This window comes from Pristiophorus japonicus, chromosome 11 (assembly GCF_044704955.1).
Source record: "Pristiophorus japonicus isolate sPriJap1 chromosome 11, sPriJap1.hap1, whole genome shotgun sequence".
Taxonomy (NCBI): domain Eukaryota; kingdom Metazoa; phylum Chordata; class Chondrichthyes; family Pristiophoridae; genus Pristiophorus; species Pristiophorus japonicus.
This window is the reverse complement of record NC_091987.1, coordinates 67,816,202-67,836,845: the sequence shown is the minus strand read 5'-3', so window position 1 is coordinate 67,836,845 and position 20,644 is coordinate 67,816,202.

The window sequence follows — 20,644 nt, the reverse complement described above, 5'->3', positions numbered from 1 at the left end:
CCCTAAATATATTCAATGACCCAGCCTCCACAGCTCTCTGGGATAGAGAATTCTGAAGATTCATGACCCTCTGAGAGAAGAAATTCCTCCTCATTTCTGTTTTAAATGGGCGACCCCTTATTCCGAAACTATGCCCTGTAGTTTTTGATTCCCCCACGAGTGGAAACATCCTCTCTGCATCTACCCTGTCAAGCACCCTCAGAATCTTATATGTTTCAATAAGATCAGTCCAACTGCTCAACCTTTCTTCATGAGACAACCCCTTCATCTCAGGAATCAACTCGTGAACCTTCTCTGAACTGCCTCCAATGCAAGTATATCCCTCCTTAAATAAGGGGATCAAAATTGTAGTCCTCCAGGTGTGGTCTTACCAATGCCCTGTACAGTTGTAGCAGGACTTCCCTGCTTTTATACACTATCCCCCTTACAATAAAGACCAACATTCCATTTACCTTCCTAATTACTTGCTGTACCTGCATGCTAACTTTTTGTGTTTCACGTACAAGGACCCCTAGGTCCCTTTGTACCGCAGCATTTTGTAATCTCAATTTAAATAATAATTTGCTTTTTTATTTTCCCAACCAAAGTGGATAACCTCATATTTTCCCACATTATACTCCATCTGCCAAATTTTTGCCCTCTCATCTTATCCTATCTATATCTCTTTGCAGATTCTTTGCATCCTTCTCACAACTTGCTTTCCCACCTATCTTTGTATCATCAGCAAATTTGGTTACATTACACTCGTTCCCTTCATCTGTCATTAATATCGATTGTAAATAGCTGAGACTCCAGCACTGATCCCTGTGGCACCCCACTAGTATAGGTTTGCCAACCTGAAAATTACACATTTATCCCAATTCTTTGTTTTCTGCCATTTAGCCAATCCTCTATCCATGCTAATACATTACCCCTAATACCGTGAGTTCTTATCTTGTGCAGTAACCTTTTATGTGGCACCTTATCGAATGCCTTCTGGAAATCCAAACACATGACATCTACTCCCCTTTATCCACCCTGCTCATTACATCCTCAAAGAACTCCAAGAAATTTTTCAAACTTGATTTCCCTTTCATAAAACCATGCTTACTCTGCTTGACTGTGTTATGATTTTCTAAATGTCCTGCTATTACTTCCTTAATAATGAACTCCAGCATTTTCCCAATGACAGATGTTAGGCTAACTGGTCTATAGTTTCCTGCTTTCTGTCTCCCTTCTTTCTTAAATAGGGGCGTTACATTTGCAGTTTTCCAATCTTCTGGGACCTCCCCAGAATCCAGGGAATGTTGATAGATTACAATTAATGCATCCACTATCTCTGCAGCCACTTCATTTAAGACCCTAGAATGCAGGCCATCAGGTCCAGTGGACTTGTTCACCTTTAGTCCCATTAGTTTTCCTAGCACTTTATCTCTAATGATAGTGGTTGTTTTACATTCTCTCCCTTCGGAATAGCCTCTTGGTTATCAATTATTGGGATGTATTTAATGTCTTCTACTGTGATAGTAAAAGCTTTTACAGATATATAAAATGGAAAAGAGTGACTAAAGTAAATGTTGGTCCCTTAGAAGATGAGAAGGGAGATTTAATAATGGGAAATGTGGAAATGGCTGAGACCTTAAACAATTATTTTGCTTCGGTCTTCACAGTGCAAGACACAAAAACCATGCCAAAAATTGATGGTCACAGGAATGTGGGAAGGGAGGACCTTGAGACAATCACTATCACTAGGGGGGTAGTGCTGGACAAGCTAATGGGACTCAAGGTAGACAAGTCCCCTGGTCCTGATGAAATGCATCCCAGGGTATTAAAAGAGATGGCGGAAATTATAGCAGATGCATTCGTTATCATCTACCAAAATTCTCTGGACTCTGGGGAGGTACCAGCGGATTAGAAAGCAGCTAATGTAACGCCTCTGTTTAAAAAAGTGGGCAGACAAAAGGCAGGTAACTATAGGCCAGTTAGTTTAACATCTGTAGTGGGGAAAATGCTTGAAGCTATCATTAAGGAAGAAATAGCGGGACATCTAGATAGGAATAGTGCAATCAAGCAGACGCAACATGGATTCATGAAGGGGAAATCATGTTTAACTAATTTACTGGAATTCTTTGAGGATATAACGAGCATGGTGAATAGAGGTGTACCGATGGATGTGGTGTATTTAGATTTCCAAAAGGCATTCGATAAGGTGCCACACAAAAGGTTACTGCAGAAGATAAAGGTACGCGGAGTCAGAGGAAATGTATTAGCATGGATGGAGAATTGGCTGGCTAACAGAAAGCAGAGAATCGGGATAAATGGGTCCTTTTCGGGTTGGAAATCGATGGTTAGTGGTGTGCCACAGGGATTGGTGCTGGGACCACAACTGTTTACAATATACATAGATGACCTGGAAGAGGGGACAGAGTGTAGTGTAACAAAATTTGCAGATGATACCAAGATTAGTGGGAAAGCGGGTTGTGTAGAGGACACAGAGAGGCTGCAAAGAGATTTAGATAGGTTAAGCGAATGTGCTAAGGTTTGGCAGATGGAATACAATGTCGGAAAGTGTGAGGTCATCCACCTTGGGAAAAAAAAACAGTAAAAGGGAATATTATTTGAATGGAGAGAAATTACAACATGCTGCGGTGCACAGGGACCTGGGGGTCCTTGTGCATGAATCCCAAAAAGTTAGTTTGCAGGTGCAGCAGGTAATCAGGGAGGCTGAATGGAATGTTGGCCTTCATTGCGAGAGGGATGGAGTACAACAGCAGGGAGGTCCTGCTGCAACTGTATAGGGTATTGGTGAGGCCACACCTGGAGTACTGCGTGCAGTTTTGGTCACCTTACTTAAGGAAGGATATACTAGCTTTGGAGGGGGTACAGAGACGATTCACTAGGCTGATTCCGGAGATGAGGGGTTACCTTATGATGATAGATTGAGTAGACTGGGTCTTTACTCATTGGAGTTCAGAAGGATGAGGGGTGATCTTATAGAAACATTTAAAATAATGAAAGGGATAGACAAGATAGAGGCAGAGAGGTTGTTTCCACTGGTCAGGGAGATTAGAACTAAGGGGCACAGCCTCAAAATACGGGGGAGCCAATTTAAAACCGAGTTGAGAAGAATTTCTTCTCCCAGAGGGTTGTGAATCTGTGGAATTTTCTGCCCAAGGAAGCAGTTGAGGCTAGCTCATTGAATGTATTCAAATCACAGATAGATAGATTTTTAACCAATAAGAGAATTAAGGGTTACGGGGAGCGGGCGGGTAAGTGGAGCTGAGTCCACGGCCAGATCAGCCATGATCTTGTTGAATGGCGGAGCAGGCTCCAGGGGCTAGATGGCCTACTCCTGTTCCTAATTCTTATGTTCTTATGTTCTCAGACTGATACAAAATATTTGTTCCCATTATTAATTTCTCTGTCTCATCCTATAAGGGACTAACGTTTACTTTAGCTACGCTCTTCCTTTTTAAAAACCTGTGGAAGCTCTTACTGTCTGTTTTTATAGTTCTTGCTAGTTTAGTCTCATAACTCATCTTCTCTCCCTATCATTTTTTTACTCGTCCTTTGCTGGTTTCTAAAAATGTCCCAATCCTCTGGCTTTCCACTATTCTTCGCAACATTTTATGCCTTTATTTTCAATTTGATACTATCCTTTACTTCCTTAGTTAGCCACGGATCATTCATCCTTCTCTTAGAGTCTTTCTTTCTCACTGGAATATATCTTTGCTGAGAGTTATGAAATAGCTCCTTAAATGTTTGCCATTGGTTATCTACCATTTTACCTTTTAATCTATTTTCCCAGTCCACTTTAGCCAACCCTGCCTTCATACCTTTGTAATTGCCTTTATTTAAGTTCAGGACACTAGGTTGAGACCTAGCTTTCTCACCCTCAAACTGGATTTGAAATTCTACCATGCTATGATCACTCTTCCCAGGAGGATCTTTTACTGTGAGATTATTAATTAATCCATCTCATTACACATTACCAGATCTAAAATAATCTGCTCCCTGGTTGGTTCCACAACTTATTGTTCTAAGAAACCATCCCGAATACACTCTGTGAACTCTTCCTCAAGGCTACCTTTGCCAATTTGATTTGTCCAATCAATATGAAGATTAAAATCGCCCATGTTTATTGCAGTACCTTTCTTACAACCTCCATTATTTCTTCATTTATACTCTGTCCTACAATGTGGCTACTGTTAGGGGGCCTATAGACTACTCCCACTAGTGACTTTTTCCCCTTATTATTTCTTATCTCCACCCAAACCAAATCTACAACTTGATCTTCTGAGACAATATCATTTCTGACTACTGCACTGATCTCATCTTTTATTAACAAAGCTACCCCACCTCCTTTTCCTTTTTGCCTATCCTTCCGAAATGTCAAATACCCCATATTATTCCGTTGCCAGCCTTGGTCACCTTGCAACTATGTCTCTGCAATGGCTATCAGATAATATCAATTTATTTCTATTTGTGTTGTCAACTCATCTATCTTGTTACGAATGCTGCTTGCATTCAGATAAAGAGCTTTAAATTTTGTCTTTTTAACCATGCTTCCCTACTCTGACCACACTTTCTGATGCATTCTTATGTTTATACGCTCTGTCCCTTCCTGTCACACTCTGGTTATCATTACCCCTATCGCTATCCTGCACTATTGCCTTCTCCTTTCTCTTTGACTTTTTACATTTCCGTTCACCTGATCCCTCCCCCCTACTATATGTTGTGGACCACACTATCATATGACTTAAAATAGAAATGAAGCTAACATATCAAAACTATCAGGTGCAAAATTCTTTCACTATATGTTTATTTCTGTTGTGTTTATTTGTGTGTTTTACATTGAAAGAATGTTGGGGTAGAAATTGGTGTGTGTCATGCCTATTTTTCACTGTAAAATGGGCACAGCATTGACAAATTTAGCAGTGTGCGTTCGGGCCATTCATCAGGTCGGCATGCAGGTACAGCAGGTGGTTAAGAAAGCAAATGGCATGTTGGCCTTCATAGTGAGGGCATTTGAGTACAGGGGCAGGGAGGTGTTACTACAGTTGTACAGGGCTTTGCTGAGGCCACACCTGGAGTATTGTGTACACTTTTGGTCTCCTAACTTGAGGAAGGACATTCTTGCTATTGAGGGAGTGCAGCGAAGGTTCACAGACTGATTCCCAGGATGGCGGGACTGACATATTAAGAAAGACTGGATCAACTGGGCTTGTATTCACTGGAGTTCAGAAGAATGAGAGGGGACCTCATAGAAACGTTTAAAATTCTGACGGGTTCAGACAGGTTAGATGCAGGAAGAATGTTCCCAATGTTGGGGAAGTCCAGAACCAGGGGTCACAGTCTAAGGATAAGGGGTAAGCCATTTAGGACCGAGATGAGGAGAAACTTCTTCACCCAGAGAGTGGTGAACCTGTGGAATTCTCTACCACAGAAATTTGTTGAGGCCAATTCACTAAATATATTCAAAAAGGAGTTAGATGTAGTCCTTACTACTAGGGGGATCAAGGGGTATGGCGAGAAAGCAGGAATGGGGTACTGAAGTTGCATGTTCAGCCATGAACTCATTGAATGGCGGTACAGGCTCGAAAGGCCGAATGACCTACTCCTGCACCTATTTTCTATGGCCCCAAGTTTCCACACGCGGCGAAAAAGGCGCACCTCAGAGCTGGGCGCCTGTTTTTTGCGCCGAAAAAGGCGCCGGAAAAAAAGTGCGGTATTCTCGAGTTCCTTGGAGCTCGATGTCTGCTTGGCGCGGCGCACAGGGGGCGCAGCCTACCACTCGCGCCGATTTTGTAAGTAGGAGGGGGCGGGTACAATTGAAATGAGGCTTCTTGGTGCCAGCAACCCTGCGCGTGTGCGTTGGAGCATTTGCGCACGCGCACTCTGAAGTAAACATTGGCACTCTGCCATTTTTAAAAGTACTGCAGAAAAAGTGAAGATTTGTTTCTTGGACCCCTGCAAAGGCTTGTATTTTAATTTTCTTGATATTTCTGTGTGTGAGGGAGTGCTTTTAGCAGCACTGCTGAATAAATCACCTGCTGAAATCAGTGAGTTCAGCTTTTCACTGCTAAACTTGCAGAACCGGTGCCTGCAAATTAAGGACTTTGTGTTTGGAGAAATAAAAGTGCCAATTCAACTTTGCAATGGATCAACTTCCACCAAGAACAAAGAATTTCTTGCATGAGGAAGCAAACCATTGCATAATATGTTGTGCACCCATTCTGCAAATTTAAATATAAAGATGTCGATGTGGCTGCCTCTCTCTGTCCAAATGGCCTCAGTCAGTCCCCCTCACAGCTCGAAGGCTGCTGCTGTTCTTTCTTCGGCTCCCGAACAGCCACTGATGCCGCTGCAATCCCATGGCCAAATGGCCTCACGTCCGCTCCTGATTCTTCGGCTCCCGGCCAGCCACTGACGCCGCTGCAATCCCATGGCCAAATGGCCTCAAGTTCGTCCGGGTGCTGCATCTTCGCGGGGAATGAAGGCCTGCCTCAAGCACCGCAGCTCAGCTCGAAGGTTGCTTGCTGCCTGCCGTCGAGACACTGACGCCACACCGCTACCTGAAAGGCCTGCCTGAAGCACTTTTCACACAGGTAGGAACATGGTTTATTTAATCTTTTCTTTGCTTATAAATTTTTATTCAGGTTGGATTTATTTGTATAATATTTGTATAAGTATAACTAAGGATTGATTGTAGAATTTAATTACTTCCCTTCCCCCCCCTCCCTCCCCCCCCACCTCGTTCCGGACGCCTAATTTGTAACCTGCGCCTGATTTTTTTAAAGTGTAGACAAGGTTTTTTCAAGTGTACAAAAATCTTCACTTACTCCATTCTAAGTTAGTTTGGAGTATGTTTTCACTGTGGAAACTTTGAAATCAGGCATCAGTGGCCGGACACGCTCCCTTTTGAAAAAAAAATTCTGTTCAAAAATGAAACTGTTCTACCTGACTAGAACTGCAGAAAACTAAATGTGGAGAATTCCGATTTCTAAGATACTCCGTTCTACACCAGTTGCTCCTAAAAATCAGGAGCAAATCACGTGGAAACTTGGGGCCAATGTTTCTATGTTTCTCTCTTAATCCAATTTTTATTTTCCTTTTTATTTCTCTTTATGTACCTGATTTGACATTTAATTCTCCCCATTTAATTCACCCTCATACTCAGTCCTTCTGCTGTTTATTTCCCAATCATTAAATCTCATTGGCTAAAGAGTTGGTTGCCCTGTTCACTCAGGTCCCAGAGGCCCTGTTTTCTTTGCTGCGCTGTTATCAGCTCGCACTTTCAGCAATATAGTGGGCAAAAAGAATTTGAGTTGAAGGGTGCCGTTAGATCGCCTGCTACAGCAAAATCTGGCCCAATGGTTTTATTTCCCATTGAGGAGGCCTAATATAGGAGTTTTCCATGCATATGAAACAGAATGTTGTGACACACTGATCAATTTTTATATATAATATATAATAAATGACACTAGTTTGCGAACATGCAAGTAGTGAGCAATACCCCACAAAGAACAGCTGTCATTGTGTTATGGTTTTTACATATTCTGCTGACAAACCACATGTCTTGGCAGCACTTAATGTGGTTAACAAGCAGTTAGATAGATTCAGGCACAGCCACTCTTATTCAGCTAGGTGTGGATGCGTTGGACTACTCACTTCCTGTGTGGTGACTCAAACCTAAAGATAATTTTTTACGATCACTTCTTTGCATTCAAATAATCTGCTTTTTGCGAGGTAAAATATGAATAAGGGACGTCATGGTTAAGATGGTGAGACTGATAAGTTCTGCAACAGAGTATGCTGTGCACCATATTTCTTGTTAGTAATTAAACCCTACTGCTCATATGTAGTTCATTCTGGTTTCTCCAGATTGTGACAACAACTGAGTTGAATGTGTCCAAAAATAACCTAAATACTTTTGCAATCAGATTGTTGTCTGACCTCCCCTCACATAGAAACATAGAAATCTACAGCGCAGAAGGAGGCCATTTCAGTCCATCGTGTCCGTGCCGGCCAACAAAGAGCCACACAGCCCTCGGTCAGCAGCCCTGAAGGTTACATATAAACCTATGAACAATGAACAATGGCGGAAAGGTACAGAGCATCCGGCCCAACCAGTTCGCCCCACACAACCACGATACCCCATGTATTGCAACATTCTACACTCTGCCCCAACCAGAGCCATGCGATCTCCTGGGACAGGCAAAAAAACAGTTAAAAACCCAGGCCAATTGGGGAAAAATAAATCTGGGAAAATTCCTCTCCAACCCATGCAGGCGATCGAAACTAGTCCAGGAGATCACCCTGGCCATATTGGAAGACATGACACATTGCTTTTATACAATGTTGTACCTCAGAAATTTGAACCAGCCTGAGAGCAATCAGCAATGAGACACAGTATGCAAATACAGCAATGGACAAATACTCCTGTGCCCTGAGTGTAGCATTGTCTGCATTTGTACATAATAGTTTAGCCTCTGTGTTAGACAAGGATGGCAATCAGGTCAGAGAACAGCAACAAACCTTCTGAAATCAGACCTGAATATCCTGAAATTCAGAACAGGAGTGATGGCTGCTCTGGGGTAGGAGATACCTCAAGTTAACAGTTCGCATTTTGTGGAGGGAGGTGACTGTGGTAGTGAGTGCCACCTCCTTGACCCCCAGAACTGATTGGCATTGCAGGAAGAAGTTTGATGGCCTAACGGTCCTGGGGGAATCTCTGGGCTCATGCCTTTTAAAAATTATCAGGCTTATTTATACAGGTTGAGCGTCCAAATTACGGAATCCGGACACTGGGCCGATCCGTGGCAGGGTCGTCCTTAATCCAGAGAATATTCCGAAATCCGGACCCGCCCCCACACTGCTCCGCCGCCGACCTCACCCCAGCCTCGGGCCACCCTACCGGCCCCCCACCCCCACCCCCGCATCCCGCTCGTCCGCACCCCCTTAAGATGTTCCAAAATCCGGAAATACTCGAACCTTAGCTCGGGCATTTCCGGATTCGGGATGTCAGAAAGACCTTCCGAAATATGGAAATACCCAAAATCTGGAACGGCCTTGGTCCCGAGGTTTCCAGATTTCGGACGCTCCACCTGTACACATTTTGAGGTCCTAATTCATGGGGGCCAAAAAGCAATGGCTCTCCAGTGCACTCCCACCATAAGTCCAGAAGGGCTGGAAATTAGGCCAGGACTTGGATATGCTGGGCCTCGGCCTTATGACAGGTATTCCACAAGCCTTATTCAAAGCCTCTCACAACCACTGACAAGGCCAGAGGCACTAAATGGGTGACGCCAGGGACGGGGTCTCCCAAAGCTGGGAATTCACGAGCACCTGTCACATGAGCAGCGGCAGGCCACTAAATGGTGGAAGTGGGTCCAAATAATCAGGTACTAACAGTTTTTATATTGGCCCGAAAATTGGGCTGAGGAGACACATATATCTTCTTTTAAGAGAGGACCATAGTAACACCCCTCCCCACCCCCTCCACACAGAACCAGGGGCAGGGAGGTGCTTGAGCAGTTTCCCTGATGATATGAAGAGCCCATCATCATGTCATAGAATAGGGAAATGCAGCCCAAGATTTAAAGGAACAAAGGACAATGAATTCTCTCAACATCAGACATTAACCATCAGAAGACATAGCACACTTAGGAAGCAAAGTAAGGAGGATGTCATCTCATTGCAGAATATTCCATAGGGCAACCTCACAGGGAGAAAGAAAGAAGAATGAACTTGCATTTACATCGCACATTTCACATCCTAAAACACTTCACACTTAAAGAATTACTTTTGAATTGTAGTTACAGTTATTTTGTAGATAAACACAGCAGTCAATATGCTCACGGCAAGGTCCCCAAAACAACGATGGGTTAAATGACCAGTTAATCTGTTTTGGTGGAGTTGGTTGAGGGATAAATTTTGACCAGGACCACTAGAGAACTTCCTGCTCCTCTTTGAAAAGGTACATGAGAATTTTTAAGTGTATCTGAACAGGAAAGTGGGTAATATCCAAGAAATCGCTTCAAATATACAAAGGAGCACATTAGTCACTGGGAGCAATGAGATCTGCCCCAAACAATTGTTTTTTGTAATGTATTTGCTTCATGGGTTCTTTGCTTAAGAATTCATAGCAACACATTGCTATTAAGAACTAGTTGGTTTATGAGCAACGGTTTAACAATCACACTACACATTGTCAGTTCATCCACCAGGCTCACAACCACCTGCCTTATTGTGGATCGCCTGAACACAACTGGCTGGGGTTTTATTGAATCTTGTGAACATTGTAGGGGGGTTTTTGCTCTGCCCAATTACGGGGGTCTTTGGTGGCTGTTGGTGTATTGGGCCTCTCTGTCCCTTCTAGGGGACGGTCCAGCAGCTTATGGCTCGCTGACCACTAAACTGGCGGTTTTGAAGCGCCCTAGCACCCCTATCTGGTTCTAACCTCAGAATTTTGGTGGATTATGAGCTTCCACAAGGGAAAACAAAACACTCAGAGACAAGTGGTCCTTGGAACGAAAAAAAACGGGTAAGTCCAATTTATTAACCACGGTAAGTTTCCAACAAGGTCAAACTTCATCAAAACACATATCTGACACACACTTATAAACTATGAAAATCTATGGGAAGAAACGGACACAACGAAAACCTTACACAATTTTATCTTCACAAGACATTTCCAACACCACCCCCACCCCCCTTTTTACCTGACTGATCTAGGCTGACAGTTGGGAAAAGAAACCCCAGGATAATACTTACGATCCTTTTTGACAGTTATTTTTTTTAGCCTTAGGATGGTTGGTTTACGGGGTAGCTGGAGTGAATGTAGCCTCTCCCAGTTACTTCGGTCTCCGGTTCTTCAGCTGGTTGGCCTCGGAGCGTTGTTCGGTGTGCGGCTCGGCTTCTTGAGATGATGTTGGGCCTCTCAGTAGTTGGGTTGTATATTCTGCACACAAATCGAGTCCAGGGCCCGTTCGATGGTCGGTTTCCCAGCCGGTAACAGTCCATCTCCATTCTCTCTCGGTTTCTGTCTGTCTGTGACTGCTACTGCTCCTCGACTCCTTCTCCTACTGCTCCAGCTGCTTCTCCCCAGTGGTTCTGTAGGTCCTATATTTGTACCCAATTTAGTTCTGGCCTTTTCGCGCTCAAACTCAGTTGGTGGTCCATTGTGTAAGTTTGGGCGGGGAGATAGCTCTGATTATTTAATCAGAAGATGTCACAGGTACATGTCGGTGTGAGGACAGGGGTATTGCTTCAGTGCACATTGGTGCCTCAAAGTCTGCGGGTCCATTGTAACAGTCCTGGGAGTCAATCGGTTTGGGCCTCCCCTTTGATGGGCCATCACCGCAGTGATCTCAGGACTATTGTCCACTGTCCATATTAATTAGGTAGATGATGGTCCACATTCATAATTTGATTAGGGGTCAGTCATATTTTCGAACTGAGCCGGGTAGTCCCCATTGGTTGAGGATTTCCCCGCTTCAGGCCCTACTTGACCCCTGATTGGCTTGCCAGAATGCACTTTTCCCCCATTGGCCAGTGCCTCTGTCTTGCTTGTGAGCCAGACTCCACAATGTCTGTATCCGCCCACACGTTTCCCAGCCTGCCTGGTCTGAGGATTTTCTTGGCCAAAAAATGTTCATTTAAAATGTCCTTAGGGTGTTCCAAAAGAAAATGCGGCCGTGGATTTTCGAACCTTACAACATCACATGACTGGCTATGCCACACATACTCACAGGTGCATACATTTCAGTTTTAATGAAGAATAAAAACAGAAAATGCTGGAAATACGCAGCAGGTCAGGCAGTATCTGTGGGGAGAGAAAAAGAGTTAACGGGATGAAAGGTCATCGACTTGAAACGTTAACTCTGTTTTTCTCTCCACAGATGCTGCCTGACCTGCTGAGTATTCCCAACATTTTCTGTTTTTAGTTCAGATTTCCAGCATTTGCAGCATTTTGCTTTTGAATTGGTTTGAATTATTATTTGAGTCAACCTGATTACATTTATGATTAATAGCATGAGCAAGATGCAAAATTTCAGTAAAAACCATTTTACTTTACCATGAGTGGTATTATACTAATATGCAGCAACAGGGCAGAGGATGACCAAATAGTTTATTGTACTGTGAAAGTTTCATTTGACAGCATAATTTGCATATGAGTTCATGGTAATACTGTTGCATAATCATCTCCGATTTATTAGAAATGATGGAACTATTTATAAAGTGAGTTTCTGTTTTTTACATTTATGTAACTCTAGAGTTTGTCCTCAGACTGATGTAGGTTTTAAGAACTAATTTTGCTGTAAAGTGAAGGAAACGCCCACAATAAATTCACAATTTTTTATTCTTCGTTGCCAGTAATGTGTTGCATCTTTTTCCAGTTCTGTCGAAAGGTCATAGACCTGAAACATTAACTCTGTTTGTCTCTCTACAGATGCTGCCTGACCTGCTGAGTAGTTTAAGCATTTTCTGTTTTTATTTCAGATTTCCAGCATCCGCAGTAGTTTGCTTTTCTATACAAATACAAGTCTTTCTTTCTTTTAGTCACTGGCATTCACACTCAGGCTTCTCCAGACAAACAATTTCCAATTCTCAACCTAGTTGCTAGGTACCACACTGAGTCAATGTGAAATACTTTGCATGAACGACTAATTAGCAGAAGATCCACTTTAAGTCGCACTTAGCATGAAGTGAGAAGGTGCCTCTGGCCATCTGCCTGTTGTCTCAGTCAAAGGCCAGAATTCAGCCCAGAAAACTATGAAATGGAAATAATTGGATAGAAAAATAATTATTTTGTTAACAATTGAAGAGGAAGACTACTTGAAGCAATGGTTCAGCACACTGTGCTTTCACCTCTGAGATGTGGGCCTTGATTTTAACTCCCCCATCTGACAGGGCATGGCAGTTTAAATGGAATGCAGGACATACCCATTCCTTACAATTGAAGGCGGCAATGATACCCTCCCAAAGCCAGTGTGGTCCTCTTTAAATATACATATTGGGCTTCGATAACGCCATCGGGGCCCGATCTGCTATTTTAACTGGAGCATTGAAGGGGGCAGTGATGGCTTCCCTGTTAGGCCAAACCTTTCGGGAGCTGGATCAAGGCTCAGAAGTCAAGTATGGTAAATTTAAATTTTATTTTGTTTCCTTGAGGGCCCGTAGGAGCAGAAGCGCTTCACCAGGCCCCGCAAAAAAAACTTGGGCCTCCCTTGCCCTGGGATTCTCCCTCTCGCCTGATCCTGACCAGAGCTCATCCCCCCCCCCCTCTCACCACTTACCTGACTGCTGGGGGACCATTGCCCGCTGACTGACCAGTGATTACAGTTGGGTTAGGGCTGGAGTGAGGGCCTGAAAATTAAAATGAGGCCAGGGAGGTAAAACCTCTTCTGGGCCTCACCATGTGAGCTTGTTGCTCATCCAGGCCCCTGCGCTAAAATCGGGGCCGTGGATTTGAATTTAGCCCAAATTGTTGGAGTAAAAGTTTCCCCTCTCTGTAAGCTCTTTGGGTCTTGTTTGAAATGAATTTAAGTAGTTTCAGCTCTATTCGTAATGAATACACATCCACAGTACAAACTGATGCTAAAGTTCTCATTCTCACTCAGGGAGATCATAACCAATATAAGAAATGGAAATAGTAGTGGGTGCTGTTCTTGAGGTTAGTATTAAGGCACACTGTTGACAGGATATGCATGTCACTCATATTATGTTTTATCTTAACGTGCTTAATGAACATTAAAGGTGTAAACATGTTCCTTTCCCATCAGTTATGCATCAACTTAAATGGGTAGATTTCACAAATTATGCTCTGGTGCAGAGACAGGTGTGCAAATTAGGAATTCAGTTATGGAGGTCAGCAGACCCTGCAAGATTTTCCATACATTCAGCCTGAATGGGTAAATGGGGAAGCTGATGGAGCTGGAGCCAAAAGGTTAACAGGTAGTTAGGCTTTAGGAGTTAGATATAGTCCTTACTACTAGGGAGATCAAGGGGTATGTATGTTTCTATGTTATCCATGTCTTGACTTCTATCAGGTAACATTGAAATTGATAGTGGTGGTAGATAGAATTGTGTTTTTGGTATGCATGTGAAAACTGACACCATGTTTGTGGATAATGTTTCTGAGGGAAAGCATGTAGATAAAGAAGAAGGGGCCAAAGATGAAACCCTGAAATATCAGGCATGAGAGGAGAACTATTTCGGGAGATGTAATGCCTACTTCAGAAGAACAGGTAGAGTGGAACCTGAAGAAAGCAGTGCTATAAAGATGGACCTTAGCAAAGAGGTGGTAGAGGAGAATCAGTGATTGACAATACTAAACGAGGTGGATAGTCAAATAGAATGAGGAGGGAAAGAAAGCCACAATTGCACTCTAACAAAGTGTTATTTGTGAAGTTGACTAAGGCAGTGTTGCTGCTATGCATTAATAGGAAATTGGATTGGAAGATCTTGAAAAAGAAATGCTGAGAGAGATTGGTGTAGAACTGTCAATTTTAAAGAGATAGGAGTAGTTGGAGATAGGACAGTAGTTTGTGATTAACAATGATTGGCAATCCCAAATATGATATGTGTCTGAAGATTAATATGAGTATAATGGGCCATGATGATGTATGCGTCTGAGGACTGGTATGAGTATAGTATACCGTACTAGGATATGAGTCTGAATGTTAACATGAATATTAAACAGAGTGAATTATGTGTCTGAAAATTAACTTGAGTGTAATGAATCAAGATAACTTTGCTAATGATTTGATCAATAATTTGTTAATTTATCAGAGATTAATTAGGTGGTATATGTGGAGGTTCCAAGTTTACAAGATTATGAACATCTCTACCATGCTGAATAAATGGTGAGGACAGAGGCCAAGTGATTTATGGGTGTGTGGGGCATATTTTTACTATCTAAACGCAGCGGTTCTAACGTACATCTACATTACAATACATTCTTATATTGTGTCGTTTTTGGCTCAGATTATCCTGGGACTTGCATCATTGAAATGATGCATTTACAGCGTAAGAACCTTTGAATGATATAAAATAAAGAAAATTGTGGAGTAAGTGGCTTACACCATTAATTATGCCTCTCCATATTTTATGGCTACTTTCTCCTTCTTGGTTACATTGCCTTTGGAGATGGAAGTGGGAGAATGAGAGCTGTGAGGTAGCAGTAAAAGACATCAGTTATTATGTCGACCCAAGCTCCAGATTTCATCTCCGTTGCAAGAAAAGGTTACTGTTACAGCTGGGTTTATTGAACTCAGGCATAACTGTGAGCTGGTTATTGTGCACCTGTAGGAATGTAGAAAGCTCTTCTAATTACACCTGCATGACCACTGGGAAAAAAATCTTGATAATATAGTGTTTGTTATAAATTTGCTTAAAGTATTTCAAGTAGAGTCATGTCAAATAACATAGGCAGACAAGTGGTGATAAGTATATGAGCTTTATATACCAGTACAATGAAAACATGTGAGTATATCTGAATAAAAAGATATAAAAGTGGGAAGCAATTAATCAATTTACAGTATAGTTGAGTAGTGTAGATTTTAATTATACAGATGCAAAATGATTTGCCTCTCAAAAGAAAGAAATAACTTGCATGTATATAGTGCCTTTCATGATCTCAGGACGTCTCAAAGTACTTCACAGCCAATGAAGTACTTTTGAAGTGTAGTCACTGTAGGGCAATGAGGCAGTAAATTTGTGCACAGCAAGGTCCCACAAACAGCAATGAAATAAATGATAATCTGTTTTTTTGCACTGGTTGAGGGATCAACACTGTCCTGCTATCTCTTTGACTTCAATGGAAATGAAAATCAAGAAAGATGTATAATCGGTGGCTGATCCGATATCACCCGTTTTACACTATCGCTCAAAGTCAAAATCCCGTCATCTCATTTACTGTTAAATCAGTCCAACTTCGGGAAAACTGAAGAAACACAAATGCAAAAGACATAGATCAGGTCGTGAGGATTTGATTATTACTTCTCTGGGTACTACAAGTATTACAAGTTAATATATGTCAGTGTGAGTCAACTCCCATGACCGTAAGATCCACAGACTGTTACTGGAGCAACTGATGCCACTCTACCTGAGATGGTACCTACTGCAGAACTACATTTATAACAAATGCTATGCTTTGAATAATGATTTGTTTGGATTAGGATTGTGACTCTGAAATGTGGAAACATTCCAAACAGTCTTTCTTTGGAAAAAATCTTCTCCTCAGCTGAAAGAACCATTAGGGGGAATTTTAACTCCCCCTCCTCCCAAGACAGGTGGGAGAGGGTTGGGGATTTGGTGGTGGGGGGGAGGGTGCTTAAATACAAAAAAAAATAGCGTAACCCGGCTGCAGGTTGCAAGGCACGTCTGTGCCCCATTCTTGAGAGAGACACCTCATTATAATATTTAAATCAGGTTTTCATAGCGTAGTTCACCGCCTGATTTAAATTTAGCATCCATCTGGCTTTCCCAGGGCTCGGGAAACTAAATGGAGATTGGATCGGCTGGATCCAGCATGTAATTGCTTTTCATAGCAGTCATTGTGAGCCAGGAGGAGCAGAAGTGCTACTCCCGGCTCCTCCAGCAAATTTTCTATTGCAATCACTCACCACCCGCCCCCCTACCAGCCCCCCTACCCACCCCTCCCCACTTCCCTCCCCATCCCCCTCCCTCCACCTCCCCCCCACCCCACAAACCTTCAAGCTCGAGTCTGTAACCCACCCCCACTGATTACCATTCCAACTGTTACCCCACTTCTGCCCCACGATCACTCCTGGTTGCAGGGGACTGTCCCCAAGGGTCCCCAACTGTGGTCTTCGACCGCCTGTCAATCTGGTCAGCTGCTGGTTGGGAAACGGAAGAAAAATAAGGATGATGAGGTCCCACTGTTAAATTCTGCAAGAACACCGCATTCCTGGGATTTCCAAGCTTCCCTCCTGCACACACGCTTCGCTGCTCCCTCCCCACCTCCCTGTAAATATTGGGGTCAATGTGGCCCATTTCAGAAGAGTATTATTGTTGGACGATATTAACCAGAAAAATTCATTAGTTAGCTCACTCTAAATGTTTCAAAGATCTACAGATGTGCTCATATGCAAAATTATAAATAATTCTATTTGCTTTAATATGTTACGAAAAGATAAAAAAATACTTGGGCTTGGTGAAACAAAATAACTTTCTTCAGTCATATTTAATTTACAATAATGGGGTCAAAGCTCCACTATGGGGTAGCTACGGTTTGGGGCAGGCATATTTCACATTGCAGGTATGGGGTGGGGTTTTCCGAGGTGATCCCATTTACATTGGCAGAGAGACTGACCAAGCCCTGAATTAGGGAGGGAATCAACAGCAACAACAACTTGTATTTATATAGCGCCTTTAATATAGTAAAATGTCCCAAGATGAAGAAATTGACACCGAATCATATAAGGAAAAATTAGGGCAGATGACCAAAAGCTTGGTCAAAGAGGTAGGTTTTAAGCAGTGTCTTAAAGGAGGAAAGAGAGGTAGAGAGGCAAAGAGGTTTAGGCAGGGAGTTTCAGAGCTTAGGGCCTCGGCAGCTGAAGGCACAGCTACCAATGGTTGAGCGATTATAATCAGGGCTGCTCAAGAGGGCAGAATTAGAGAAGCGCAGATATCTTTGGGGAAGGGTGGCTGGAGGAGATTACAGAGTTAGGGAGGGGAAAGGCCATGGAGGAATTTGAATACAAGGATAAGAATTTTGAAATCGAGGTGTTGCTTAATTGGAAACCAATGTCGGTCATCGAGCACAGAGGTAATGGGCGAATGGAACTTGGTGCGAGTTAGGACATGGGCAGCCGAATTTTGGATGACCTTAAGTTTACCTAGGGTAGAACATGGGAGGCCAGCCAGGAGTGCGTTGGAATAGTCATGTCTAGAGGTAGCAAAGGCATTGATGAGGGTTTCAGCAGTGGAGGGGCAGAGGCAAGAGTGGAGACAGGCAATTTTATGGCGGTGGAAATAGGCGGTCTTAGTTATGCCATGGATATGTGGTCGGAAGCTCATTTCAGGATCAAGTATGGCACCAAGTTTGCAAACAGTCTGGTTCAGCCTCAGACAGATGTTCAGGAGAGGGATGGAGTCAATGGCTAGGGAACAGAGATTGTGGTGGGAACCGAAAACAATGGTTTTGGTCTTGCCAATATTTCATTGGAGAAAATTTCTGCTCATCCAGAACTGGATGTCGGACAAGCAGTCTGACAATTTAGAGACTGTGGAGGGATCGAGAGAAGTGGTAGTAAGGTAGAGCTGGGTGTCATCAGCGTACATGTGGAAACTGACGCTGTGTTTTTGGATGATGATGCCAAGGGGCAACACGTAGATGAGAAATAGGAAGGGGCCAAGGATAGATCCTTGGGGGACATCAGAGGTAACGCTGCGGGAGTGGGAAGAGTAACCATTGCAGGTGACTCTCTGGCTACGATTAAATAGAAAAGAATGGAACCAGGCGAATACAGTCCCACCCAACTGGGACAAAGGCTTGTCAAAGACTGCACGTAAGTCGAGAAGGACGAGCAGAGATAGTTTACCTATTTTCACAGTCACAAAGGATGTCATTTGTGACTTTGATGAGAGTCATTTCGGTACTGTGGCGGGGCAGAGAGCTTAACAATGTCAGCTAATTTGAGAGCCAGAAAGGAAGTAGGGTGGTCAACAGTATAGTGGGAATGGAGCAAGGGAGCAGGAAGTGGGTCTCATGGACAAGATGAGCGCAGAGAGGTCACGAGTGGAGATCGGAGAGAAACTGGAGAAAGATGTTCGTTCAGCGCTAGGACGGGGGGCGGGGGGTTGGAACCTTAGGAGATGTTTGGCCCAGTGGGCTCAGGGAAGGAAAGAAAGTGGCAGAGGCAACTAATCGGATGGTCTCAATTTTATAGACAAAGAAGTCCATAAGCTCCTCGCACTTGTTGTCGGAGGTGAGTGCGGTGGAGACAGGGGGAAGGGGTTTAAGAAGATGGTTAGCAGTACAGAATAGAAGCCGGGGGTTATCTTTTCAAGGCCTCAACTTCCTGTGGGACAGAGAATAAGAGAAAAAAGACCCACAAGCTGGAAGTCAATGGATGAGATCTGCTGAGAGAGACGCAAGTAAACCTTAGGCAAGTCACTTTAAGGTAACATTCAACCAAACCCAGTGTCGGATTCAATGTCAAAATTGACCAAAATGAAGTATATTTAGCCTGCTAACCTCGGCAGGATGGTGTAGTGCGATTTATTTTTCTTATTTACAAGGAAGGACCAAGGTTAAGTTGGAATAGTGAGATTTGGTTATAACTGTGCATTTAATTGCTGACTGTAAGGTATTAGCACCCTATCATCATCATAGGCAGTCCCTCGGAATCGAGGAAGACTTGCTTCCACTCTTAAATTGAGTCCTTAGGTGGCTGAACAGTCCAATACAAGAACCACAGTCCCTGTCACAGGTGGGACAGATAGTCGTTGAGTATAAGGGAGGGTGGGACAGGTTTGCTGCACACTCTTTCCGCTGCCTGCACTTGATTTCTGCATGCTCTCGGCGATGAGACTCGAGGTGCTCAGCGCCCTCCCGGATGCACTTCCTCCACTTAGGGCGGTCTTTGGCCAGGGACTCCCAGGTGTCAGTGGAGATGTTGCACTTTATCAGGGAGGCTTTGAAGGTGTCCTTGTAATGTTTCCTCTGCCCACCTTTGGCTCGTTTGCCGTGAAGGAGTTCCGAGTAGAGCGTTGTTTTGGGAGTCAAAACAAGTGCCCTACTCGGAACTCTTTCATGGCACCCTGTAGATTTATATTCAGCTTCACCTCATTAAAGTGTTAATCAGTCTGCAACTGGAAAATTGAAGAAGGGCACATGCAAAGACTCAGGTATCCAGTTCAGAGAACAAAGGGGATGCATTGCTACACTCCCCGAGCCCTAATGCATAATTAGATACTCGGCAGTGCGATTTAATTCCTTGGCATGAGCCGTGGGTCTGCTTACAGGAGAGACCATTGGCAGTGAACCCGAGAGAACATCTACAGTCGGCCTGAAACTTGTAACTTGTGCAAATCATATTAAAGTACATCACTGCATCATTTACACAAATATTGCAACAAAAAATACTGCCCAACCAGCTTTTCAGGAAGACAATGTCCCCTTAATTCCAAAGGAATGGGACAGGATAATTACATAGAATGTACAGCACAGAAACAGGGAATTCGGCCCAACTGGTCAATGCCGGTGTTTATGTTCCACACAAGCCTCCCCCCAACCCAATTCATCAAAGCCTATCAGCATACCTTATATCCCTTTCTCCCTCATATGTTTATCGAGCATCCCCTTAAATGCATCTATGATATTTGCTTCAACTACTCTTTGTGTTTGCAAGTTCCACATTCTAACCACTCTCTGGGTAAAGAAGTTTCTCCTTAGTGACTATCTTACATTTATGACCCCTAGTTTTGGTTCCCTCCGCCACCCCCCACAAGTGGAACCATCTTCTCTAAGTCTTCCCCATTAAATCCTTTCATAATCTTATAGACCTCTACCAGGTCACCCCGCTGCCTTCTCTTTTCAAGAGGGTGGGACAACTGATATACTGATGGTGTCTCAATTTCTATAGTCAATGCTCCAACAAAATTAATATCACTCTACATTACTGAGTTAAAA